Source organism: Echinops telfairi, unplaced genomic scaffold, assembly GCF_000313985.2.
Source record: "Echinops telfairi isolate 266 unplaced genomic scaffold, ASM31398v2 ScPeMD7_7;HRSCAF=31, whole genome shotgun sequence".
NCBI classification, from domain to species: Eukaryota; Metazoa; Chordata; class Mammalia; order Afrosoricida; family Tenrecidae; genus Echinops; species Echinops telfairi.
Genome location: NW_022103904.1, coordinates 22,727,690 through 22,754,821, shown reverse-complemented (window position 1 = coordinate 22,754,821; position 27,132 = coordinate 22,727,690). Strand labels below are relative to the sequence as shown.

Genomic DNA, 27,132 nt, shown 5'->3' with positions numbered 1-27,132 from the left:
GGAAGATGAGCTGATTCTGGGAACCCAAGAGGAAAGGGAATTTTGGGAATGATGAGGGCAACAGATGTATAGGTGTGCTTTAAATAAAATGATTTAAAAAAAAAAAAAGAAAAAGGAAACTAAAACACCAACCATGTGTTTTTTAATGTGCTATTACATTATGTGATTTGTTAGGAATAGCTAGAAAGCTAGAAAACATTGGGGGGGGGAGGGATCTTCGGGGTTTCAAGAGGGGTTAAAAATAGCAACTATCACTTGAAAGTGACACAAGAGTGAGTCAGCTAAGGCCACCGGCTTTCGCTGGCATGCCCTACCAGAGCCTTCTCTTTGTTCCAGGTGTGGGGAGGGCTTCCATTCCACCCGCCTCCCAGATGGTTTCTCAGCCGAACCGTCACTGACACCTGTGGCTGAATAAGTCTTTGTTGTGCGGGGCTGTTGTGTGCATGGGAGGAGCATTAGCAGCATCCTCTAGTCACCAGGAAGGCCTCCGGACATGGCTCAGCATCCCCGGGGTGTGAAAAATCACCCCCGAGTGGAGAAGAGCAATCTAAGTATGCCAAGCCAAACTCACTGCCATTGAGCCAATTCTGACTCGTGGCGCCCTTTCTCCCAGAGTGGCTGGTGGTTTCAAACGGCTGACCTTGAAGTTAGCGCCCCAGTGTATAACCACTACACTACCAGGGCCTCTGAGTATGCAAAAGCACTTACTGAAGTCTAAAAGGCTGTGTAATGAGTGGAATTAACCCATGGGTTACTTCCAACAGCCCAGAGGTTTGCCACTGTTCTCAGACCACCGATGAGGAGATGGACTGAGTTATTTAAATGACTTCTTTACAGTGGCAGTAGTCTGATACACTTTAGAATATTACACTGCAATTGCCATACCTTTCTTTCCGAAAGGTCATTGTGTTGGTTCTTTTGCGGGGCGAGGAAAGGATGTTGTCCCCAAATCACCATCAGAAGACAGACATATGGTTGCTGGGCTACCTAGGATGTTCAAGTTCACCTTGGCTCTTCATTTAAATCATAGGTTCCCAAACTTATTTGACCTATGCCCTCGTTCCCCTTTTCAGAATAAAAATTACTTAGCACTGCCCCCCCCCCCAATTAAAATTCTTTGTACTATAGCCCCCAATCCAGCATAAAGTGTAGGTATCTGCTCTGGCAGTGCCCTCTGGATAGTCCCAGTCCCCCCACCCCCACCCCCCAGCCCCGTGAGCAGTATTTCCTACTTTGGGAAACACTGATAAATGCTGCCAGCATTTATCTCATGCGTTTACCTGCACACAGTTCTTGTTACCCACTGCAGCAAGGCTCTCCTTTGCTGAGGAGACGGTGGCAAAATGCTCTCTAGGGAGCGTCTAGTACAGGTCAAGTTCTCTTTGGCAGGGAGGTTCACAACCACTGAGGATTTGATCTGGGTGTTGAAAAGGCACAAAGCGCACCGTGTGAATCTGTAGTGTAGAAGAACATGCGATGTGTGACCACCAAGCACCACAGGCACGCAGGTGCATGTGCACACGCGCACACGCGAACCTAACTCTCCTGTGGCCACCAGGGCTGACCTTCTGCAGCCTGGCCAACTTGGGAGGCTCGGTTAATCTAAGGAATCATGTGGAGCTGTGCCTCCCGATTGCCCTGTCCGGCTCTCTCCTCTCCACCGAGAGGAATGGCTGGAGCGACCCGGTAAAGGGCTCCACCGGGTACGCCATGAATTTGCAATGACGTGCCCACGTTGAGCTAACCGAACTCTCCTGCCAGCAGAGCTGATGCCATCTGCCCATTTATTGACAGCCTTGTCAGCAGAAATCTGGAGTCTGAGGGTTGGCGGGCGGCCAGCTCTCTTTCCACTGTCTCTCCAGTGTCTCGGTAACAGATGCCGTGCCCCATGCCTGGAGTGCTGCCGGCAAATCGCTGCATGCTCCTGTCATTTGTTGGGTGGAGGGAGGGCAGGAAGGGACTCGGGTTTTCCAGGAAGACATTTGTATTCCTTTCCAGGTTGTCTGGGTACAGATTAAAGAGAGAGAGAGAGAGAGAGAGCGCGTTTGAAACAGACTTTTAAAATAATGATGAAAAAATCAGCTCAGTGCTTAACACTGGGAGGACATAAAACAACACCCCTGTCCAAGTTAACTCTTTGGGGGGCCACATTTCATGCTGGGCAGGTTACCTGCCCTTGAGATCTTGCCGCAATCCATCCTCAGTCGGATCTTCCTGGCTTTGCAAGACGTGTTGTCTTTTCACTGTATTGTCACACCGAAGTATTGGGTTGGGGAATTTTTCTTTTCCTTTCTTTTCTTTCAAACAAATTAACTCCCCGCTCTAGTGAGTTTGAGAGAATTGTTCTTCTTCTTCCTGCTGTGTCTGATTTTTAAAGGAGGCAATAAGAGGGGAATGGAAAGAATCATTTTCAAGAAACGAATTACAGCTCCTACATGGAGCGCCGTACACACACATGTCCCAACTATCAAATCTAGGTTGGACATCCCTATCTGGAGAGCCACTTACAAGTGGGTGTCTCTGAGGATTTCTGCCCCTCTGCATGCTAAGGCTCTCAGCCATTGGCCCGTGTGGGCTCTGTGCCTGCTCAGGTGTAATGAAGACTCTTGGGTCAGGGGAGAAAACTAGAGCACAGTGGTCTATGGCACATGGGTCTCTAGGACAGGAACCTGAGAACTCACCTTTGGAGCTGAGCGGGGACAGTGAAGACCGGTGTGAGCATCTGCAACCTCAAAGTGTAGCCCTTTCCACAACTCCCGGGGCACGCACTCCAAAGCAAAGCTCCTGAGAGTAGGCATCTGAGGCCGCCTCAGTGAAGGATGGGACTTCTCTCTCAGCCTGTCCCCGGAGGTCCAGGAAATAGCTCCCCAATCCCCACCACACACTCCGAGGAGCAAGCAGAAGCCTGTTGCCCCTTCTGGGTGGCCAGACTCAAGCAGCAAACCTGGGCCCACTGCTTTTTGGTGTGCGATGCCTCCCCCTGCTGCCCTAAGACAAATGTCACTGTCTGTTAATGAGCTGCTTTCAGGCCGAAGCTAAACAATCAAAGCCTGAAGCCCATGAAAATACATAATTTACATTTTGGTGCTCGCTCAGTGGCGGCACCGGGGCACTGTTCACCACCACCCCGGGCGTGTGTGTGTTGTACATTTCCTCACCCAGAGCCAAGGCTTCCTTCCTTCCTTGCTGAGGTCCAGACAAGGCCGTCCAGTGGGTGTTACAGAACCACTTACTAGGGCAGGACAATGGCTTGGTTCCGTGCCCTCCCACGTTGGCTAATGAGAGTTAGGCAAGTGCTAGGCATTGGCTGCAAGCCTGGGACAGACAGAAGGCTGAGCAGTGTGGCCAGTGCTGGTGATCTGGGGGAGACGAGGCAGCTGAGGGCACCCCTTCACTTGACAGATGAGGATCTGGGCGTTGAGCCCAAATGGCTACAGGACAGCGCTGCCCTGTGTATGAGCCCAAGCCAGGTCCCGGGGCCATGCCTGCAGGTGCAGTGTTGGGGGATGAACAGAAGGCCGTTTTTTAACCCCAATGGCACCAATCGGCAGTGGGGGGTGGAGACAGGGGCTACTTTGGGGACAAGCAGCTTTGCCTCACACAGAGGTACAGCTCTTCTATTTAACCCTTGCCATCTGCCTCCCAGACAGCCATTCCTCTCCAATGAATGGTGAGCCCCGAGAGGGCCTATTTGCTGCTGTCAGGATGAGCAGACACTGGTTGGGCTAGGAGCTGGGGCGGAGCTTATACCTGGAGCTTATCTCTCTAGGCCTGGTAAGTTCTGGGGACCAGCTTCCAGGACCACAGGCAAAATGTGGTGCCCGGGGCCCTGTGTCACGCGCATGCCTCACATCAGGGAATCACCTCCTCCTTATTTCTCCCTCTTGGGAAGCCAAGTCGTCTCTGCCATCTTCACCAACCGGAGCCTGCATTGCTGCTTCTGCCTCCACTGGCGTATCCAGCAGCTGGTGGGATGCCCACCTCTCTCTCGGCACTGGTGCAGAAGGCGAGGACGGAAACAAAGGCCATTTGGAGCTTGTGAGCCTAAGTGAGCCAAGCGCAAGGGCTGCTGCTTTATCAGCGCACCCTGGTGCCAGCCAGGCACCCCTCCCGGGAGCCAGACACTGGCTGTTCAGCTGCGAAAGGCAGCCCGTCTCCTGCGTGCGGCAGAAGATGCTGCCTCCACCAAGCCAAGGGCAGGCTCCCCATGGCTCTGCCTTCCCATTCTCAGCCTCATCTGGCTCTCTCAGCTCCTAGCTGATGCATAGCTCTGGAGTCATTGTTAAGAGGCCGCTCGGCTGGGCATGAATGGGAACAGGTGTGGCTGTCACCGCCTGCTTTCTTGGACCCCCGCTGCTGGCGAGCTGAGAAGCCCAGGCAGGGAGGCATGGTGGTTTGCTCTTTGTCAAGCTTGGCTGCAGTGACTCATATTTCTGCACTTTCATATTGACTCTGAGAAGCAGAAGGTGCAGGCAGCTCACAGCTCTTCTTCTCCTCCCCTTCTCTTTCTCCAGGAACTGGTCAAGGTTGGCAGGAAAATGGACATCCTGTACCCTTGTGCTTGGGACTCTTTTCTCTCTTGGGACCGAGCTGGGAGGTGGTTCTCCGCACAGATAGGATGTGGTCCCATGAAGATTTCAAATCACAGCTCTGCAGGGATGGAGCTGTTCGGGCTAAGGAGGGCAGCGGTTCAGGGGAGGGATAATTCAGAGCCATGAAGACTGGGACAATGGGCCAGTTTGGACCAGGGCACACTATGGTCGAATCTTCTTATTTCTCAAGAACAACTATTCTAATGTTTGCCTAACTTTTTTGCATTTTTATAGAGTAGAAGCAAATTCCGTGTTTGTGTTGGGGTGGGGCGTGGTTTCCCTGTCACTGCCATGTGGACTGAGCAAGTCCAGTCTTTAGGGTGGTGGGTTCTATGGACCACTGGGGAGTGTTTCTGCCCTTAAGCCATGAGGATCAAACCATACCCCCTTTGGAGGCCTCTGTGGGTAGGGACTCTTCTTCTAAGGCTTCTTCCTCATGAGCTCTGAGACCCTTTCTCCGGGATCTTATTCAGTGTTCTTAGAGGCACTGTAGAGGTCTCTCAAGGCAGCATTAGCTGGCAAGGAACTGAAATGTGAATAGAGTGCCCCTGGTTCCAGCCTTGCTAGGGTTCAACATTTCGATCTAAGGGCATCCATCGTTTATGGTGTGTAACACATTACCATACATTTGCAGACTTCATGTGCCACAAATGTACTGGCACACCGTTTCTGTCAGCCTGGCAAAGCTTAACTGGGTTCTCTGCTTAGCATCTCACTAGGCTATGATCAAAGTGCAAATCTCTTCATTCGAGCTTCAGAATCTTCTTCCAAGCACATTCAAATTGAAGTCCAGCCCTGTGGTTACAGAAATGAAGCTCTCAACTCCTGAAACCCTGCCGCTCTCTCCCACAACGTAGCCATGTATTTTTTTCTAGGTCAACAGCACAATCTCTCTGGCTTTGAGTTTTCTATTCCTTTTAAGGAGCCGCCTGATTAGGTCAGGCCCACTCCACTGTGACTTCCATTTCAGTCAACTTAAAAATCAACTGAATAGGCACTGTAATTACATCTCTAAGAGTCCAAATAATCTAACTCAAAAGTTCCCGCACATATTTGATCTACTAGCCCCCTTTCGGGGAAAAAACAACAACAAAGAACTCAGTGCCCCCTGGCTATTAAAAATGTTTGTACTATACACTATGATCCAGGATAAAGTGTAAGTATCTGCTTTTGTAGCACCCCCCGCCCCGATAATTCCAGCACCCCTCAGCGGGCAGTATCGGCTACTTTGGGAAACACTGATCAAAACTAAGCATGAGTAAAATCTATCTTGGCTCTCTCAGGACAACCTGTTGTCTCTCGCAGCTTTGCTGCTGGGCCCCTCTGGGCCTCCCAGGTGCTGTCTACTGTGTTACAGTCCTGACCATCCTTATCATTTTATACTTCTTTTAGGGAGTTCACGGACTCCCCTCTGTCCCTGTTCCTTCCCTCTTCTTTCTTCCTTCTGTTTCTTTTTCTGGTTCTGTCTGAAGCTTCTGGGAGGCTGGCTACATGTGCTCATATTACTGAGAGACCCTGTCTTTAGCCATCTAAACATCGACTCGTGTTTAGAAATGTTTTGTCTGAAGCACACCTGTGCATGTTTGAAAAGGAACACTGGCATCAATAGTTTTTATGTTGCTTGTCTACATCCACCAACCAAGCTGCTGTCAATGAAATGACTCAACCCCACAGCGACCCTATAGAGGGTTGCTTCAACTGTAAATTGTTATAGGTACAAATAGCCTCGTCTTTCTCCCTCAGAGTGGCTGGTGGGTTTGAACACTTACCCCACAGTGCTCCTTGTCAATTTCAAACACGGCCCCTTTTAGAACAGGCCACAAACTGACAAATCCTCTCTTGTTAGGTCACAGATTCTTCATTTGCATAGTAAGCAATAGTTATATCATTTGCGTAGTTCATATTCACTTCATTTACATGTGTATATTGACCAGTCCTTGCAAGATACATACCAATCACGGGGACGGCTACATTCCATGGTCAAATTGTTTACAGTTTGCCAAGGGCTTGTTACTTTGGTCCAGTTTGATTGATATTTCCTGGGTACATGTAACTACTCAGGGTTTTGGGGGAAAATGTTTCAAGTTTTCAAAGAACCAAGATAAATGCCAACCTCATCCTGTTCACCGGCCTCCACACATTCAAAGTAAGAGGCTTAAACAGAGTGTTCACCAGTGTGCAGAAATCTTGGGGGCCACCTCAGCATTCTGCCTTGTACAATTAAAAGATCTGTGTTCTCTCTAATTTCTTTCAATGTTCTCAAAGCATAAATTAAAGCCATGCTCAATAATTTCCTCCACCTGCTTTTCAGAATTAGAGAGCTAGAGATGGATCTTAAAGAGTATCTGGCATTATATGACCAATTTCCTTGTCTGTAAGTCCATTTAGACTCATTGCGACCTTGTGTTACAGAGGACAATGGATTCATAGGGTTTTCTAGGCTGTGATCTTTATAGAAGCAGGTAGCCAGGTGAGTTTTTCTCCCATGATGCCCCTGGGTGGGTTCAAACCACCAATCTTTAAGGTTAGCAGCTAATCACAAACCCCTTGTGCCACCCAGGGGCTTTTATATGACAGTAAGTCTAGCTTATTAACTATGGTAGTTTTCATTGGGCCAGTCACAGAGATGAAATAGCGCTCTCAAGTGAAAGCACAACTGGCCATGTTCTCTTCAATCCTTTGTATTCTATTCACGTTGTTGATGGCTAAAATGTCAGCTAGGTAAGCGGTTCGGGGCCACCCAGGCACCAGCATTTTCTCTGTGGTTGTGTTCTTCCTGATCATTAGGATTGAGCTTTCACGAGTAGATTTCTCGTCTAGCTTTAATCCCTGATGGATTCTAGAGCAGGGTTGGTTTAATGGCGGTGAAACGGACTTCAGATTTAGAGTCAGCATGGTAGTTAGATAATCTGTTGTCAATTTGAGAAAGACTAAGAGTGAAAGGAGTAGGATTTAGCCTGTCAATTAGATTGCAGCTTGATGACATCATTTGGAGGCATTCAGGAGCTAAATAGCTGGAGGCGGGACACAGGCAGACTCTCTGGGAGACATTCCAGCTGAGAAGTTACGTGGAGTTACACTAGTGTCCTGCTAGTGCCCTGAGCTGGAGGAGCCATGAGGAGACCCCTGCCAGCACTGAGATGCTTACAACGCCACTGTATCCACAAGACCTTCCACCCACTGGCCTGTGATCTTCCTGCCTTAGGCTTCATTGCACATGTTTTGTGAGTCTGAAGAGGAATTTATCGATTGGTATCAAATATATGGGCTAATACCAGATTTATGGACTTGATCTGGACTGGGCAGGGATGTTTTCTCAGTATTCAATTGCTCTTCTATATAAAGCTCTTTCTTATACACATATGTATTTTTATGAAATTGTTTCTCTAGTTTACCCAGAGTAACACAGTCAGTTTAATTGTTGTCAGGAGGAGAGGAATCACTATGCTGAAAGTTGAGGTTCTCCCCTGTGCATCTCACCCTCCAGGAAGAAAGGCTGCAAATACTAGGTGGGTCACTTGGTCTGACCTTACTTTGTGCTGTCACTACTGTCCCCAGGCCCCTCCCTTCTCTCTACACCTCAACTCCAGCAAAGGTTTCTCTCTTGCCTGCTCACAAGATCTTCGTATCATAGCCACACCAGGTCAGGAGAGTAAAAGTGGTGCCATCTGCCTCTGGGGCAGAAGTAACATGGCAACGTCAGCATCTTCAGAAAGATGCTCTTCTAGGGTCTCAGGCTCACATGTCCTAAAGAGCAGTCCATCTGTCTGCAGCCATGTTTCCCCACCCAAAACACAGACGCTCATTTCCTAAGAATTAAATACACCTGGCAATGCTGCTTTCCGTGGCTGAATATCAGCAGAGAGACAAAACCTTCCACAAGCCTTTCGCCAATTCATAAGGAACACTGATCTTTCAGGACTCTTCATTCCTGAAGGAAAGCATGGAGACTCCAGGAAAGCCCACACCCCACAGAAAAGCCATGCTGTCAATTCTGACTCAGTGACTCTAGAGGACAGAGTGGAACCGTGCCCACAGGGCTTCCCAGGCTGCAAATCTTTCCAGAAGCAGACTGCTTCCCGAGATTGACTGGTGGAGTCAAACCCTCCGTGTTAAGGTTAACAGACAAGGTCTTTAATGACTGCATCCCAAGAGTTCCTCTAGAGGAGCACTACTCTACAATCTACAGGTTGGCAAAGACCTTTAATTGTAGACACAAATGTTTGAGAATTTCTGGGAAGCACTGCTTGACTATTGTGCTCGTTGTTAGGTATTTTCAAGTCTGTTCCGAATCACAGTGATCCCATGTTCAACAGAAGGGAACATCGCCTGGTCCTGTGCCATCTTCAGATTGTTTGAACCCATTGTTTCAGCCAAAAGGGTCTTCCTTCTTTATTCGCTGCCCTCAACTTTACCAAGCATGACGTCCTTCTCCAGCGAATGAGCTCTTCTGAAAACATGTCTAAAGTTTGTGTGATGAAGTCTTTCCATCCTTTGCTCTAAGGTGTATTCTGGGTGTATTTCTTCCAAGACAGATTTTTTTGTTCTTTTGGCGGTCCATGGTACTTTCAGTATTCTTCGCCAGCACCATAATTCAAATATATCCAGTTTTCTTTGGTCTTCTTCATTCAATGCCCAACTTTCACATGCATATGAGGGCCTTAAAAAAACCCTGTATTTGCCCTTGTATAAGGTTCAGGTGCACCTTAGTCCTCAAGTAAAATCCTTGCTTTTAAATGCTCTAAAGAGGTCCTGGGCAGCAGATTTACACAGTGCAATTTGTAGTTTGATCTTTTGACTTGGGGCATTGATTGTGGATCCAAGCAAGATGAAATCCTTGACAAGTTCAATCCTTGCTCCACTTATCATCACGTATGGATCCAACGGTGAGGAGTTTGGTCTTCTGTCATGTCGTTCATATCATGTATCCCATGTGCCCCCTTGTTTCCTGTCGCCATTCATCCTTCTTTCCTAACTCTTGTCAACTGTGTCCTTGACACATGCTGCCCTTTTGGTCTAAAAGGATTGATTATTTTGTCTACTATTTGGCTGAAAATTAAGCCGTAATATGAAAGGTGGCTTAGACCAATAATTTCAGCTGTTCCACCAGTCTATCCAACCAGTAGTCCCTGTCTTTTTCTATTATTTCCATTTTGGCGCAACATTTTTCTCCCACTCTATCCATCCAGGACCTTTTAATGGGAGCAAAGCTGATTACATGCACACTGTGCAGAGAGATCAAACTCCAAAGAGGTGGGCCCTCTACCCTGACCTTGATAACATCTAATCCCAGACTCTGAACAATGTGATGTGGAGAAAGTCTGACTACTATGTGCCCTCTCCCAGCCCCTCCCCTTCTAGCAGCCAGTGCTGTCAGCAGATCCTGTACAGGAGCTGTGGTGGTTAGGGATTTTGTCAGCTGGACACTTCGGCTAAGTATCGGGGTGGAGCCCAACCTATTGATCAGGCCCGATGACACCTCCTGGGGACCTGTGATTTTTTGTATAATGACAAGGCTTTGTAAAGTAGAATCATCTTTTGCTCGACATTTGCTGCTGGAACTGGGTCCTCCACCTGATTCTTCAATCCCCTAGTTTGTTACCTGCTAATCCCAGGACCCATCATCAGACTTCCAGTGGTGGGTTCATTCAGCTGATGTTGGATTCATTTACCCCTGTATCCGCCAGCCTGTGTGCTCTCCGCCCCCCACTCCCAGCCGCCCTGCTTTGTCTTCCTGCTTCCCTCATCAGCTTCCATGAGCCCAAAGGAGCCTGACTTGAAAGGGATTGGATTTATCTACTTCTAAAACTGTGTAAGCCATTTCTCATGATAAATCTCTTTCTATATACAAACACATATAAGTGTCACTGGTTTTGTTTTTCTAGAGGTTCCAAGCCAACCCATGGACAGACTTTCAGGTGGTACATTTTCCCTACTCATCATCTTTCCTAAAGAATCATTGTGTTTGTGTGCTGTTGAACCAGGGTGCTACAGGATGACCAGCAATCAATGTAGTCACTCAATTAAGAGACCAAGATGCCAAAAGTGATGCCAGGTGAAAGCGTAAACTTGACCAGGATTTGGACTTGTAGACTGTTCCATTCTTAGCTTAGAGAAGTGAATGGGTGTTCCAGAGACCAGAGGAAAGTCTCCTAGGGAATTACTTTCTGATTTGAGCACCACGTTAAAGATCACAGTGGGAGTAGCTGCTGCTCTGTGAAGAATTCTGGTCTGGATGCACCTGAATATCACTCCTCAGAAAGCTGTTCCATCCAGAGGGCATGCTCTGCATACAGCTCACCTGTAAACTAACCTGAACATAGCCAAGCGCTGTGATCAACAATTGCTTCTATAATGATTTCGGTTTCTGCACCAGAGAAAAGAACACGTTGAATGAGATGATTTTCCCTTTCTTCTCTACTGGCCCTCATGCTTTACTTCAGTCTTTAAAGAGTTCACTGTGGAAAATATACGAATAAAATGTATTTACTTCATATGCCATATAAAACCAACGCAAACACCTTGCCATGGAGTGATGACGCACAGGGAGCAAACAGGACAGGAAAGATAGAATTGCCCCTGTGGGTTTCAAAGCTTGTTAACTCTTCATGGGAGTAGAAAACATCATCTTTCTCTCCAAGAGTGGCTAGTTGGTTTAGAACTTTCTATGTCACCAGAGCTCCATGATTTGCCACATAGCTAGCTTTCAAGATAATAATTTGTGCCTTACAGTTTAAGGTAGTTGCATTTTTGACCACAGTTATTTCTTTCTGATCATGTGCCAGAATCAGGATTTTCTTTGTGTTACTATCTTTTATTGATGATTTATACAGTACATGCTTGTCCATTTGAAAGCCATAATTTCTTCATGCTTTCTGAAGTTCTGTAACCAACAATGCCATTGTCTTCATATGTTGAATAATAATGGTGATGATTTTGAAAGTCAGGGTATCTTGCATCAGTTTTGTTATGTGGGATCCTTCCAAAAGGCTCAAGGTCATTGAAGCAAAATTCAAAAACTTCATCAACAGCCATCTGAGCTACTTCTTTGCTGACATTCCTAACAGCCAGGATAGAAAGGATGGGCTGGTCTAGCACACAAGTCTGAAGGTGTTGTTTTAATCCAAAATGTATTTTGAATATCTCATTCACAAATGAGCAGTCTCCACTGAGGTTAGCAGCTCGAATCTCGGAGCAGGCCAGAAGCCTGCCATTGGTGAACCAGTCTATGTGTGCATGACCCTGGTCAAAGGCATGAATGAGTTCGTGGGTGACCACCCTGTTCATATGGGCCTGGTTCCAGGTATTATTTTGGCACAGAAAAATCTCAGTGAATTAAATGAGAATATGTGTAAGATGCTTCTGATCAAGTTTCTGAACGAGAAATGAATGAATAATATATGCCCACTGAAGTCCTTGATCTGTTAGAACTGCCAGGAAAACTCCTCAGAAAGACCTTCAAAAAGATGTATCAAGAACCAAGGGCACACTGAGCATGACCTTGTCACCAGCCTCTTCACCAGCATCAGCTGGCACTTCTGGTCTTGGTGAAGCTGGAGAACCCTTGCCAGGGCTTCTCTGCCAGCTGCCCAGGGAAGACCTGACATGAGACGGCTGCCCCACCGTGGTCTCCACCCTTGCCGCTGCCAACTCACAGTTCTTGGGTCAGAAAAAGAGACCTGGAAAGGTCACCTCCTTCCTAGACTACTGGCCCACCCAGGTCCCAGATCCCGTGGGGCGCAGAGCAGGGGTAGAAGGCATAGTCTTTATTCTCTCTTTCTTTTAAAAAATAAACATATACTATTTGAAATCATTTCAATATGACACTTCAACACTCAAATATGTTTGAAGGACGCTGTCACAGACCCTGGGCACCCACCGGTTAGATCAAGCAGATGGCCCTTTATTGGCCCATGTTTGCTCTGGTAGGCTTCTTTTCTTAAATCACAAAACAACTTTGAAAATGTCAGAATATAAAAAGTACGGACCTTCTAAAATCAAGACGTTATGGTTAGCTAAGGAGGGAAATCAAATATGCATTAATAGACAATTATGAAAAGGAGAATATTGTACAGAAAAACCAATGGAATGGTGCTGAATCTATAATCAGAAAAAATAGCCTTAAATGCTTTCATTATGAACCACAGTTCAAAGAACATAAGCTCTGCAAACACAAAACAACCATAAAACAGCCACAGAAAGAAGATAGAAGGGTTAGCGAAGACGAAAGTAGAAATAAACAAATCGAGGACAGGAGGAAGCGTGCCCTTTGAAGCTATGCTATATAAAAGAGAAGGAACCCCGTTCACCAGGAAGGAAGCAGACAAGCCCTCTGCCGTCCAGCTGGGTCAGACGCACAGCGACCCTGTGAGACAGTGTGGAACTGCCCCTGTGGGTTTCCTAGACTGGAATTCTTCCCGGGAGCAGAAAGCTCCTCTTTCTTCTGTGGAGCAGCTGGTGGTTTTGAACTGCTGGTAAAATAGATGGACACCTGCCTGGTTCTACTGTAAACCTCACTCTGATACCAATCCTTAACAAAGATAACAACAACATAACAACAAAAACCCTTAAGCTAAGCAAGTTCACAAAATCTGTATATATTCAACACAATTATTGAATTTAAACATGTATTTTTAAAATATTTAACTTAAGGATGTATTCACAAGTAGAAGGTCAAACACTAGAAAATATATGTACAACAATGAATAATTTGAGACCATTGCAAGATATTATTGAAAATTTGAGACCATTGCAAGATTTAATAAAACCATTGCAAGATATTATTAAAATGTATTTAACCTCAATTTCTAACTTAAATGTGCATAGAAATGAAAGACTCACAAGAGTTAATTAGATTATCCTAAAACATTTAAAAATATACTGCTAGCTGAGGCTCGTCTTGTATTTAATGCTTTACTGTGAATCAGGAAAACAAATAAAAATTTGGTGTGCCTATGTGTGTCATTGTTGTTTGAGAAGAACTTGTTTGTCACTAAAGACTCCAAGTCCATTATAGTTTTACTCCACCCCACCCCACCTTTTTTTTTGTAAGCCACTGAGTCCACTGTTTAAGTTTGCGGCCTAAGGACTCCAGAGGGGAAAAAGAAAACCTAAAAATTGAGTACAAATTTTCAATTTGTGTCCTTTATTTGCCTTAAAAATGTGGAGCTTCATCTGTCTATTAATTCTACTCTTGTTGACTTCGTTTAGTAGAATATTGCTTAAAATTTTCCTGCCTGTTTTTCTTTCTTTGTTTGTTTTTGCCTGTTTGTTCTCATAAACTGAGATTGCTACATTCAAGTCACTCCTTATTACGGCATTTTGATGTTTTCCCCTGTCCCTCTTTAGCTTTTTAAAACCACTATTATCGTTTGTAGAAAAAGTTCAACTCTGTCATTCCCTTGCATATGAATCAGCCTGAAATGGCCCTCTGGATCATTGAAAGCAATTTTAAGTAAAGTGACAGTCAGTGGGTTTGAGAGCGGGGCACTGGATTAAGACTGACTCTCTTGACCCACTGCGTAGCACTCTACACGCTGTAACCTGAGAGCCATCACTGCCAACCTGGGAACAACCCAAGGCACACTTATGAAGTGACTTATCCACGACCTGACAGTGCACTCCCATAAAGCTTCATTTTCCTGAACCAGATCTTCTGCCCAATGTAGCAGAGAATCTTGCTTCCCCAGGCCAGTAGAGTACTCCCTCAACTTGGCAGGTAATTGCACCAGGAAAGAAACTCTGTATACCTGATTGTCTTGGTTATCTAATGTTTCTATAGCAGAAATAACACAAGTGGGTGGCTTTAACAAATACATGTATTCCCTCGCCGTTTAGGAGACTAGGAGTTCTAATTCAGTGCTGTAGCTCTAGAGGAGGATTTCCCCTCTCTGTGGCTCTGAGAGAAGATCCTTGTCTCCTTTCAATATCTGTGAGACCAGCGTTTCTTGGAGTTCTCCATGTGCTTGGCTGAAATCTTCTCCTGAGTCTAGCAGGTTCTCAGCTCAGGCACCTTGGGTGCAAAGGACACACTGAACTCCTGGCTCTTATAAAATTATTGGCAGTAGAGCCATCCCTCTCCCTTGACTTCACTTTTGTAAGATAAAGGATGGTAGCGATCAAAGCCTAGAGAATCCCCATTACTCCAGCTCAGGACTGGTACTTGAGTAAGGATGCTGCATCCTTACCTTACAATGCCTGATTAACATAATGAAAATAACCTAATCCTCACTTAAAAACTCTAATCCCCCCTCATTAAAACACAGAGAATCAGGATTTATAGGACTTACAAGACAGCACAAATGGAGGATAATTACAAAAGATCGCATCATTCTATCACTACTAAATATTATCGTGACATCAATACTTGGCCACATCATGCATAACCAAAACCATAGAGACATGGCTAGCCAAGGTGACACATTTTTGGGGGTGGTGGCATAATTCAATCCATGACATAGGTGTAAACATGAGGGTAAACAGACTTTCAGCTATGGGAAACGTACCCTTAGACACAGTGGTGGGATTGCATGGGGACAAAAGTTCTCTCACTTCCAAGGTTCATCCATATGCCTCAAACAGCAGCATTACTTATCTGAAGAATCCAGGGGGGAGCATATTAATAATGAGCTAGGGAAGTGCTATCACTCAATAAGCAGTTTCTACATGACTTCTCTAAAGTCTTGATGGTTCCATGATAGAATTTTCACCTCTTAGGTGGGAGATCCCAACTTTCATACCCAGCCAAAGCACCTCATTTTCTGTCAGTGGAGGTTTGGGTGTTGTTATGATGCTGAGCAGTTTCAGGGAAGCGTGCAGACTAAGACAGGCTAGGAAGAAAGGCTTTCCAAATGTCAGCTAGTGAGAATTTCATGCCTCACATTGGCTAACCCACAAGGGGTCACAGGAATGGCCCAGTACCAGGCAGTGTTTTGTTCTGTAGTTTGTGTTTCAGCATGAGTCAGGGGTGACTCGGGAACAGCTAACAACAGCAACAAAGTGGCTCCTGGGGAAAGGGCAGTTAATATTAGACTTTGGCTTTTCTCATTCACAAATAACACAGCAGTGAAAATTGCAGTGCGGATGTGAAAATAACCTGCTATGTGCTGTGCAACATGGTAATTTGAATCTATGCTTTGATCCCGTTTTCTCATCTTCCCACTGAAATGACCAAAGGCATGTACCGGAGAAAAGTACGCAAATAAAAGTTGGAAAAGTAGAAAAGGGTGCCACCACAACAATCTAGGGGGAATTTCAAGGTCCAGAGGAAGCACCAATTAAGCGATGATTCAAAGAATATGAGGTAGACAATGTTCCAGTCAGAACCTCCAAGAATCAGGGGATTACAGTGCTGAGCCTACACTGCCAGTGCAGGTAAGATCAATGCCATGTGTGGCCTTGGGGGATGAACTGATGATGACCCATAGAGAGAGCTATGCCCCATGACTTTCAAGTGGTGAGGGTGCTGCATACAATAAAAAGAGCCCCGGTGGCACATTGATAAAGCACTCAGTTGCCGACTGAAAGGCCAATGTTCAAACTCAACCAACCATGTGGAGGGAGAAAGTCCGGGTCCTCTGCTTCTATAAAGATGACGGCCAAGATGTTTGACTCTGCCACCTAACACCATCAACGATGCTACAACGAGCACAGATGGTTGCGTGCTCAGCTAATCACCAAATTGTTGGTGGTTGGAACCCATCCAGAGGTGCTGACGAAGAAAGGAGTGGCAATTGGCTTCTGGGAGGTCACAGACATTGAAAACCTATGGAGCACGATTCTACTCTGTATACACGGGGTCTCCGTGAGTCAGAATCTACTCTTCGGCGATTGGTTTGGGTGTTGGTTGGGTTTTCAATGACACCACAAGCGAAGGAGCAATACCACCATTCATATCAGGCAGGGTCCCTGCTCTGTGATGATCATAGCTTCCCCAGTAGCAGTCCCCCCTACTGAGCTTTCTAGCCTTTGGATAAATAAGATTTGTTCCTTAAGGTGCCATGTTTCTTACATTCCAGGGTTCCTGTCCTTGCAATTTGGGGAGATGTTTTCCTCTCTTGACCCCTGATCCCCTGTCCATGTTTATTCATTTTGTTTTCTTCAGTTTCAATCTCCTGATCTTTACTGAGAGCCAAGTGGCTTTTTATTTCTATGGAAAGAAATGATCTTTTTACCCGTGGAAACATTAGTCATCCTGCCTCCTCATTTTAAAAACTTTTTTTTCCCCTTCTTTCTCTTGAGGAGATGCCAAAACAGGGCGCACAGTCATGCACTCCTCTGGGGATCACCATCAGGATTGGTTTCTGTAGCCATCGCTTTTTTAAATTGAAGCAGGGAGCTTTGCAGCCCGTGATTTTAAGTCAAATTAAGGCCTAATGGATGGCTTACCACATCGGCAGCGTTTCCAGTCTTTCACTTACAAATGCACTGAAATGAATGTGTTTCACCCTTCAATGGAAATGGGGAGAAGCCGAGTCTGAGTTGACTTTTAGATAAATATTAACATCCATTTCTCAGAAGCAAAGGTTAAGAAATAATACTCAAATGCTTGTCTCTACTAAAGTACTTCAATTATGTAAAACCTGAAAATCCATTCTCATTTTTAAGTGAACACATTAATCTTCCGGAGAACGACGGAAGCAGTTGTCATGAATTTAGGGAGAGACTGATTTACTGCTGGCTCTCCTCATCCCTGCAGAGGAACATGAAGGAGCTGAGCAATCCATCAGGGGCCTGATCTATGAGAGCCCCTGAAGCACCACTCCAGTGGACAGACCATAGGGCGGTCCCGGGCTCAAGCCCCCTGTAATCCCTTCCCCTTGAGTGCGATGAGACCAATGGGCTCTAACAATATATCCAAGAGCAAATTTAAAAAATATATTACTACAAAATCATAGAAATGCTTATGAAACAAAAATATCAGGATGTAAAGCTATTGATTGAAACACAGGGAATCCAGGATAGATGACTCCTTCAGGACCAGTGGAGAGAGGGGCGAGGCCTGGAGGGTGAAGGGAATGCGGAGTGGAAGGGGGGAGCCAATTACAAGAATCTAGGTTTGGCTTCTTCCTTGGGGGTTTGCTCGTGTGGATTGGGTGGTGGGAGATTTCGGACAGTGTAACTTATGACAAAACTATAATAATTTATGAATTATGAAGGGTTCAGGAGGAAGGGAGGAGGGAAGAGGGAGGGGGGAAATGAGCAAATGATATTGAGGGCTAAAGTGGAGGGCAAATGTTTTGAGATTGATGAGGGCAACAGGTGTACATATGTGCTTGACTCAATGGATGGATGTATGGACTGTGATAAGAATTGTACGATAATTGTAAAATAATTTTTAAAAAAAGAATAAGGAGGGTGACAAATGTACAAATGTGCTTTATACAACTGATGTATGTATGGATTGTGATGAGTTGTGTGAGCCCCCAATAAAATGACTTAAAAAAAAAAAAAGCTGTTGATTCCTGCCATAGTCTCCTAATGGTCTATACCGAGAACTTGTCTGGAGCTTTTCACAGAGACATGCTTACACATGTTTTGTTTGCAATAAACCCATGTATGTATGCCCTGGTGCCCTCGGTACCAATTTTTTTTACTCACCCTTATATATACACAGGTACTCACTGACCTGGGACAGGGTACAGTTCTCTTGTGTCGTAAGTTGATACTGATGTAGGTCGAATGCCTTTTCTTTTTTCTGTTTTAATTAGTTTTCATTATTACTGCCTTTTGTTAGAGGTATCTGTATAAACTCAATCTATATTTGTCTTTGGGGTGATAAGTACTATTTATAAACATCTCTAAGTGAACATGAGCATCAGAGAATGGCAACATGAGAAAATTTACAAATATATGTACATTATATAGTGAGGTAGTTAGTTTATTGTGCCAACCTGGCCGATATACACATATGGGATTAATTGAAGGGTGGAGAGTTAAATCGCTTGGTGAGCCTTGCCTCTCTTGTCTCTTGCTCTTTGATCATCGGACCAGTGTGCGGCTGCCTTGCTTGTTCTTTGCCTCAAGTTTCAAGCTACACTACCAGTGGGACACCTAACCCATGGACTGTGTCGCTGTAATTTGAGGTTCCTTCAAGACCTGCTTCACCACACCATTGGAATTTACATCTCTTGAGTTCGGGACTGTCGGACCCTGTCATCTGGCTGACTGTTGGTTACCTGCCTTTCTGTTTGCTGCCTGTGCCTGGATAGCCTGAATGGCTCTACAGAGGACTACCTGGTGGCCCTCAAGACTTGAAGGACTGCCAGTGTCTCACAACTGTCTCACGGGAGTGAGTTGCACTGAGCCATTTGTACTGCTTTATAATTTAATTGTTTATTTCTTATGTTATATATCTCTATCTGTATAAATATATGTTAAAGTATTAGCATTCTGGTTTTGTTTCTCTAGAGAACCCTGCCTCCCACATATAGCCACATATGTTGTTGCTTTGTGCTGTTGAGTTGGTGCCAACTCATAGCAACCCTTTCCATGACAGAGTATGACGCTACCTGGTCTTGTGCTAGTCTCGCAATCACTCTATGTTGGAGGCTGTTGCTGCAGCCACTGTATCAATCCAGCTAGTGGAGGCTCTCCCTCTCTTTTTATTCACTCTACCGAGCATGAGATATCCTTCTTCAGTCTTTTCTTGCTTTCCAATCTTTGTAATGATCTCTTGTTTGCCTCGTGTGTGATGTCCTGATGGCATCACACGGATTTCGTGGTCTTCAGGTGTTCTTGTCCAATGCATCAAGCCTAGTCTCCACATGGTCTCTACATTTAGATGGGTTTTGCACAAGGTTGTATGTTGGCTTATCAGCCTGTTTTAATTTCCCTCAGCTTTAATTTACAGTTAACAATCTATGCATTGGCCCCTGACCCTCTTCTGCTGGATGATACTGAGCTTCCCTATCATCTCTTTCTGGGGTTATAGTCAATTTGATTCCTATGCATTCATTCCATCTGGCGATATCCATAGGCATAGTGACCGTTGGTGTTTTTGAAAAGGTGTATGTAAGTAGGTGGTTTTGAAAGTTATCATGTGATCTCTGGCATCATTTCTATCATCCAGACCAGAGTTTCAAATGTCTGATCCTTTTTCTTTATGGACCCCTGGTGGTGCTGTTGGGTAGGCCTTAGACTGCTAACTGCATATCTCCAGTTCAAACCCACCAGCTGCTTGGAGAGAGAACAATGAGACTATCTGCTTCCGAAACAATTTGCAGAGCGCCCAGAAGCGCTGTTTGCCAAGTCAAAGTCAACTCATGGCAGTGGGTATGGGGACCCTCTTCTTTATTTCCACGTTTGCATTCCAATCACCAGTAGTTATCACTGCGTCTTGCTGGCATGTTTGATAACTTTCAGAATGCAGACGTTGCTAAAAGTCTTTGATTCTTCTTCTTTGGCACTGGTGACTCTTTTGTCAACTTGAGTAATAGTCACGTTAATTATCTTCCCTGGCTATCATCCCATTACTGACAGTGGTGTATTTCAGTACATTTTGACACAGGATGTAAAGCCATTCCTCTTTAATTTGTCATTTCCAGCATAGCTCTTTATGAATTCAATTTCATTTTTGATGACTTCCAATATTCCTAGATTCACACTCTGTACACTTCATATTCTTATTATTATTGTTTTCTGTTATTTTGAGTTGTTCTCCAATAGCAAATTAAGGTCCCCAAAAGCCTTACTCAATCCATGTCACTGTGGTCCACCCTGCTTTGAGGATGCAGTGCTTCCTCCGTCATATTTTGAGTGTCTGCCAACCTGAGATGCTCGTCTTCCTGCACTTTATGGGATCATGTTGCACTGCTATTCATAAGGTTTTCAGTGCCCATTTTAAAAGAAGCATATTGCCATATCATTCTTCCTAATCTGTGTTAGTTTAGAAGCTCTACTGAAAACCCTTGACCACAAGTGATCCTGCTGGCATTTAAAAACTGGTGACATAGCTTCCAGCACCATCACACATGCAAGCCAATACAGTATGACAATCCAACAGAGGAGCAGTGGATTCTCACCCACAAACACACACACAGATGTATGTATACTTTATTATCGAGGCAATAACAACTTCTGGCAACCACATGTGCTTTTAGAGTAGACCTATGTTCCCTAGAAGTTTCTATGGTTGTGACTTTGGGAAGTAGTTCACTAGACTTTTCTTCTGAAGGGAGCCCTGGTGTAGTGTTCAGGGTCAGCAATTTGAAAACAACAGCTGCCCTAAGGGAGGGAGCTGAGGCTCCTGTAAAGAATTACAGGCTCAGAAATCCACAGGGGTACTTCTACCATGGCTTCTTGGGTCGCCATTAGTTGGCGTCAACTCGATGGCAGTGAGTTTATTTATTTATTTTTTAAATTCTGAAGCAAGACTGAATAGAATCAAATCACGGACCTTTCAGTTAGTAATTGAGCATGTAGCTGTTTGCATCACCCGGGAACTTCTCCGTGTGGTTAATGGCCATGCCCATAGCTTGATTTTGATCTGTCAATATCTATCTATCTATCTATCTATCTATCTATCTATCTATCTGTCTGTCTGTCTGTCTGTCTGTCTGTCTGTCTGTCTGTCTATCTGTCTGCCTGTCTCTCTGTCGTCTATCTATCTATCTATCATCTATCATCACCTTCTTTTTATGTGTCTGATAGCACATAAACAATGGACTATCTCTCTATTGCTCCAAAGTCCGCTTGGACCTGAGACATAGCCTCATGACATGTGTGGCTACGGCCCACAACGAATGAGAAACCCTATCTACAACTGAATTCTGCCAATACCCTGAGGGAACTTAGAAACAGGTCTGTCCCCAGTTGAACTGATGAGACCACAGCCCCAGTCAACAGGCTTACCCTGAAAACTAAATTCAGTTTAGTTGTGTCCAGATTTCCAACCAAGGGAAACGGTAAATAATAAATTGTCTGCTGGCTTAAACCACCATTGATGGTCATTTGCTCGGCAACAATGGAAAACTAATGGGAGCATGGAGCATGCGAAGGTGAGGGAAAGCAACAACAAACATCTGTTTACCAGATTCCATTCAAGGAAGAGTGCAAAGCATAGTTGGAAGAACTACTGTGATGAGCCACTCCCGCCAGGGAGTTGTCCTTTATTGCCGACTAGGAAAAGCGGGCCTCGCTCCTAAGGAGCTTCTGTTTGGCGGAGTGAGCTGTGTACTTTTGAAGTCAGAACTGAATTGCTCAGAGCAACAGAGAAGAGTTCATTCGTGCCTGTTCTTCCACAGCCTTCTCGATGTTCCCCTGTGGTGCTCACACTCATAAACACATGGAAAACACATCTTTAAACAAGACTATTTCAGGTGGCAAATGATCTCTCTGGGTGCTCACGCGTTTTGCTCCGGCACACCTATAACACAACAACAGTGCACTCTGGAGAACGCAGTCAGCTGGGGACGGGGACGCCGCAAGGCAGATGCTTAACGTTTTTCCTGGATTGTTGGATACACTAAAATAGATTTTCATTGCTAGGGGCTTCTGAGCAATTTTTTTTTCCTAAAAAAGGGGTGGTAGGTCAATTGATTAAGGGAACCTATGCTCTCTAGTATGTACAGGAAGGTTAACAAACCTCTCCAGACAAGAGCCCCAAATCTATTCCAAGATGGCTGCTGTTCTTGATAGGTGCATCGGGTCACTTCAGACGCATGAGGACCTTATGTACAACCGAAGGAAACGCTGCCCAGTCCTGAGACGTCCTTCCACTTGTTCTTATGCTTAAGCTCATCTGTGACCATTTCGGCGACTCATCTTGACGAGAAACTTCCTCTCTTTCCTTGTCTCTCTATTTTACGATGTCCTACTTCCGGGATTGATTTATCCTGAAAACATGTCCAAAATATGTGAAACGAAGTTTCCCATGGACTTAGAGGCTATACTTCTTCCACGATAGATTCATTTGTTCTTTTGGCAATTCCTGGTACTTTCCATGTTCTTCTCCAGCACCATAATTCCTCTGCAGTCTTCTTTATTCCATGTCTAACTTTCCCATGAACACGAGGGGACTGACAATGCCATCGCTTGGGTCAGGCACAGCTTCGTTCACAAAGCCACATCACCACTCTTCAATCCTTTAAAAAAGCCTTGTGCATCATGTGTATCTAGTGCAGTATATCATTTGCTCTCTTGGTTGCTCGAAATCCAAGACAGATTCGGTCATTTTTCCATTTATCATGTTACCACTGGTCCACTTGTGAGGATTTGTTCGGTTTTGCTTTTTCACATTGAGTTGTAATCCAGAATGAAAGCTGCCATGTTTGATCTTCATTAGCAAGTGCCTCCAGTCCTCCTCCCTTTCAACAAGCAACATTGTCTCATCTGGGTGTCACAGGTTGTTCATACATCTTCCTCCAGTCTTGAAGCTACATTCTTCTATATATGAGCCAGCTTCTCTGATTGTTTGCTCAGCATGCATATTGAATAGTATGGCAACAGGAGACCGTCTTGATGCAGCTTTCCTGATTTTTAACCATTCCCTTGTTCTGTCCAAACATCTGCCTCTTGACCCATGTACAAGTGGGATGTGAGCACAGTTAAGTGTTCTGGAATTTCGATTCCTCTCAAGGGCTGTCACACTTTGTGATGATCTACACAGTCTAGTGCCTTGGCATAATCAATAGAATACAAGTAAACATCTTTTTAATATTTTCTGTTTTGAGCCCAGATCCATCTGACATCATACTCTTCTGAATTCAGTCTGACCCTCTGGCAGTTCCCTGTCAATGTACTGCAGCAACTGTTGTTGGATGATCCTCAGCTAAGTTTTTCTTGCATGGGATATCAATTGATCTTATTCTATAGTTTGAGCATTGTGTTGGGTCACCTTTCTTTGGAGTGGTTACAAATATGGATCTCTTCCAGTCAGTCGGCCAAGTAACTAGCTTCCAAATTTCCTGGAATAGATTAGTGAGTGCTTCCAGTGTTTCATCAGCTTGTTGAAACATTTTCATTGCTATTCCATCAATACCTGGATCATTGTTTTTGGCTAGCTAGTGCTAGCCAAATTTCAGTGCAGCTCAAATTTCTTTCAAGACCACTGGCTCTTGCTCGTATATTACCTTTTGAAATGGTTGACTGTAAACAAGTTCTTCTGGGTAAAGTGACTCTGTATAGTCTTTCCATCTTCCCTTGATGCTTCCTGCATCCTTCAATATTTGCCCAAAGAATGTTTCAATATCGCAGCACAGATTTTTTCTCTTTAGTCCTTTTAGTTTACGATCAACTGAGTGTCTTCTTCCCTTTCAGTTTTCTCACTCTAGGTCTCTTCACATTTCACTACAATATTTTACATTGTCTTTTTTGAGCAGCCCTTTAAACATTTCTGTTCAGCTCTTTGACTTCATCATTTCTTCCATTTCCCTTAGCTACTCTATGATTAAGAGCACATTTCAGTGTCTCTTCTGACATCCACTTGAGCTTTTCTTTCTACTGTCATTTTTGCGATCTTTTCCTTCTTCATGGATGATGTTCTTGACATCATCCCACAGCTCACCAGGTCTTCCGTCATTAATGTTCATCGCCTCAAGCTTGTTCTTGAGATGTTCTTGTAATTCCGGTGGGCTAGACTCAAGGTTGTATCTCGGCTCTTGTGGGCTTGTTTTAATTTTCTTCAGCTGCAGCTGCAACCTGAACTTACACATGAGCAATTGGTGGTGCGCTCCATGGTCAACCCCTGCTTGGTATTAACTGATGATATTCAGCTCCTCCATCATCTCTCCCCACACATGCGGTCAGTTTGATTTCTGTGGATTTCATCTGGAGAAATGCACGTGTAGAGTGGCCATTGGTGTTGTTGAAAAGAGGTACTTGCTATAAAGAAATCATTGATCTTATAAAATTCTATCATTCAATCTCCTGCTTCCTTTATATCACCAAGACCATATTTTCCAACTACTGTTTCTCTGTTTCCAACTTTTGCATTCCAGTCACCAACATGATTAATTTATCTTGATTGAATGTTTGATCAATTGCAGACTGAAGACATTGGTCGAATTCTTCCATTTCTACATCATGGTTGGTGCATACATTTGAGTAATAGTTGGGATTTCCTGTACTGATGGGGTTTCCTTGTACACAGGCAGGTAATCCTAGCAAGGACAACACTGTACTTCAAGATACACCTTGGAATGTCCTTGTTGATGATGAATGCAACACCATTCCTCTGGAATCTGTAATTCTCAGCATAGTAAGCCATGTGATTTTCTTATTCAGAATTCTTAATACCAGTCGATTTCAGCTCACGAATGCCTAGGATATCGATTTTTATGGGTTCTATTTCATTTTTGACAACTTCCAATTTTCCTAGATTCAAATTTCTACATCCCATGTTCCAATGATTAATAGATCTATGCAGCTGTTTCTTTTCGTGTTTGATCCTGCCTCATCAGCAAATGAAGGTCATGAAGGCTTTACCCCTGCAGGCTTCATCCTATCCATGTCATGATGGTCCATCTACTCTGAGAAAGCAGTGCTTCCTAAGTCATGTTGGAGTGCCTTCGGACCTGATGGGCTCATCTTTTGGCCCGATCTCTCAAAAGGTCTGCTTCTATTCGTCAGCTTGTCAGTACCAGACACATGCCAATGCTATCTATAAGGGTTTCAGAGGCTCAGTCCTCTGAAGCAGACAGTCTGTTCTTTCTTTGTAGTCTGCTCTTAGGCTTAGAAAACCATTCACTTTGGGTGGCCCTGCTGGTATTTGAAATACCAGTGACATGGCTTCCAGCATCACGAGCCGCTACAGTACCACAAACTCACAGACGAGGGGTGGATTCCAAGCTGAAGTCGCTGGAAAGGACATCTCCTCTTGTGTTTCTCAAGCAGGAGTTTTCACATGCACTCATTTTTTGCTACTGGGGGACCTGAAAATGAGACGCCTTCGTTTCTGTTGCCTGTAGAAACAGACAGATTGGTTGTAAAGGACTGTGCCTGCCTGGGTTTCCAGAAGAAGGCACGGAGCCTCTTCCCCCAAAGAGCACTGAAGCCGGTACTTCTAACAACCCCCTTCTCACTCCCTGTCTCAGGGGAGGTGGAGACTAAGGTAACTTAAGAGACAGAGTTTCCCCCAATAGTTGCTTCTCAATGACCGGCACTTCCTATCATAGTTATTACTACTGTTCCACGTTAGGCTGCAACAGTAGTAGATATTTTTGGCACATATTGCAATCAATACACATTTAAAAAGTGACCATTTAATCCCCTGGAAACCTCTTGAGATATTCAGAGGTAACTATTATTACAGTTTGGTGTGTGTGTGTGTGTGTGTACATTTGTGTGTGTATGAGTGTATGTGTGTACAAACTCGGGAGGAAGCTTATTGATATACTTGGGACCATTGTTTATATTTATTGATTTGCCATGCTACTTCACATGAACTCACTTCCTTCTTCTTAGTAGCTATAGGATATTTGAAGTCCCATGCTCTATAAGTACTGTAACTATACACTCACTCACGTATACTGAGTAAGAGAGTATTCACTTCCCCACATACTGAACTACACAGAATATTATCTGTCTTTTAAAATATTGCTAATATGGGAGGAATATGGTGGTTTACTAGTCTGATTTGCTCATTATGGGTAGGTTTGGCCATCTGCTTATATATTTGGTAGCTATTTTGACTACTTTATAGAAGAGTCTATAAAATTTTCCCTCTTGGTTGATTTAACTTTGATGGACTTTTGAAGAATTCCTTGTTATATATTAAAAACACAAGTCTCCTCTCAATGGTGTTCCTAGGTGGGATCGTGGGTGGCAGGGGCTAGTTTGGGACCACATCCTAGTGACGTCACGAGGAGCAGGCACGGAGCATGCGCTTTGACACTGTCAGAAGGAATGAAGCCAAACGCGATCCCAGGATCTGCTCGGCCTTAGATGGTGGTGGCCGTGGGAAGGCCCGGCTCTGCCTGGAGAAAAACTTCCGAGGCAGTGGTGTGACTAGGGGCGGAGTCACCCATTTCCCAGTCTGGCAATTCATCACCCTTTCCCCTTGTCACCCCCTGGCAGGGTGTAGGCATGATGCCTGCCAATGGGGTAGCGAGGATGGCCCCTTTGGCCAATGGGAGAGGGGGAGAGATGCAGGGAGCCATTGGGGAGGGGCGGAAAGGGGCAGACCTGCTCAGTCTGACTTGAGGTTGCTGGAGGGGGGGCAAGCGTGTCTGTACACATTGGGAGGACAGTGGGAGTCGCCACACTGGGTGGCACCAACCCAAGTGATGCCACTTCTATTTACAATGTTTCTTCATAGAAAGTGTCATCATCTCCTGAATTTGAATCTGCCCATTGATTTTTTTCTCTGTTTGCACTTTGATTTGGGAGTTCACACACTGTATTCCAATATTCTATTCTAGTAAATGCAACAATATATTTTTAGATGGGGTAACTCCCCTTTCCTCTATCACTGCCATCTAGTTGATGCTGATGCCTAGTGACCCTCAATTAAAAGAAAAGAAAAGAAAAGAAACTCAGTGACATCCCAACACAATTTCCTGAGTAAATGTCATACTGTTTTAATTACCATGGTTTGGGAGTG

The 27,132-nt window shown here is 44.7% G+C and overlaps 1 pseudogene; it reads right to left on the bottom strand.

Moving 5' to 3' along the window:
- Positions 1–11,417: 11,417 nt before the first annotated feature.
- LOC115868137 overlaps positions 11,418–27,132 on the bottom strand; it is a 28,116-nt pseudogene continuing 12,401 nt past the window's right edge.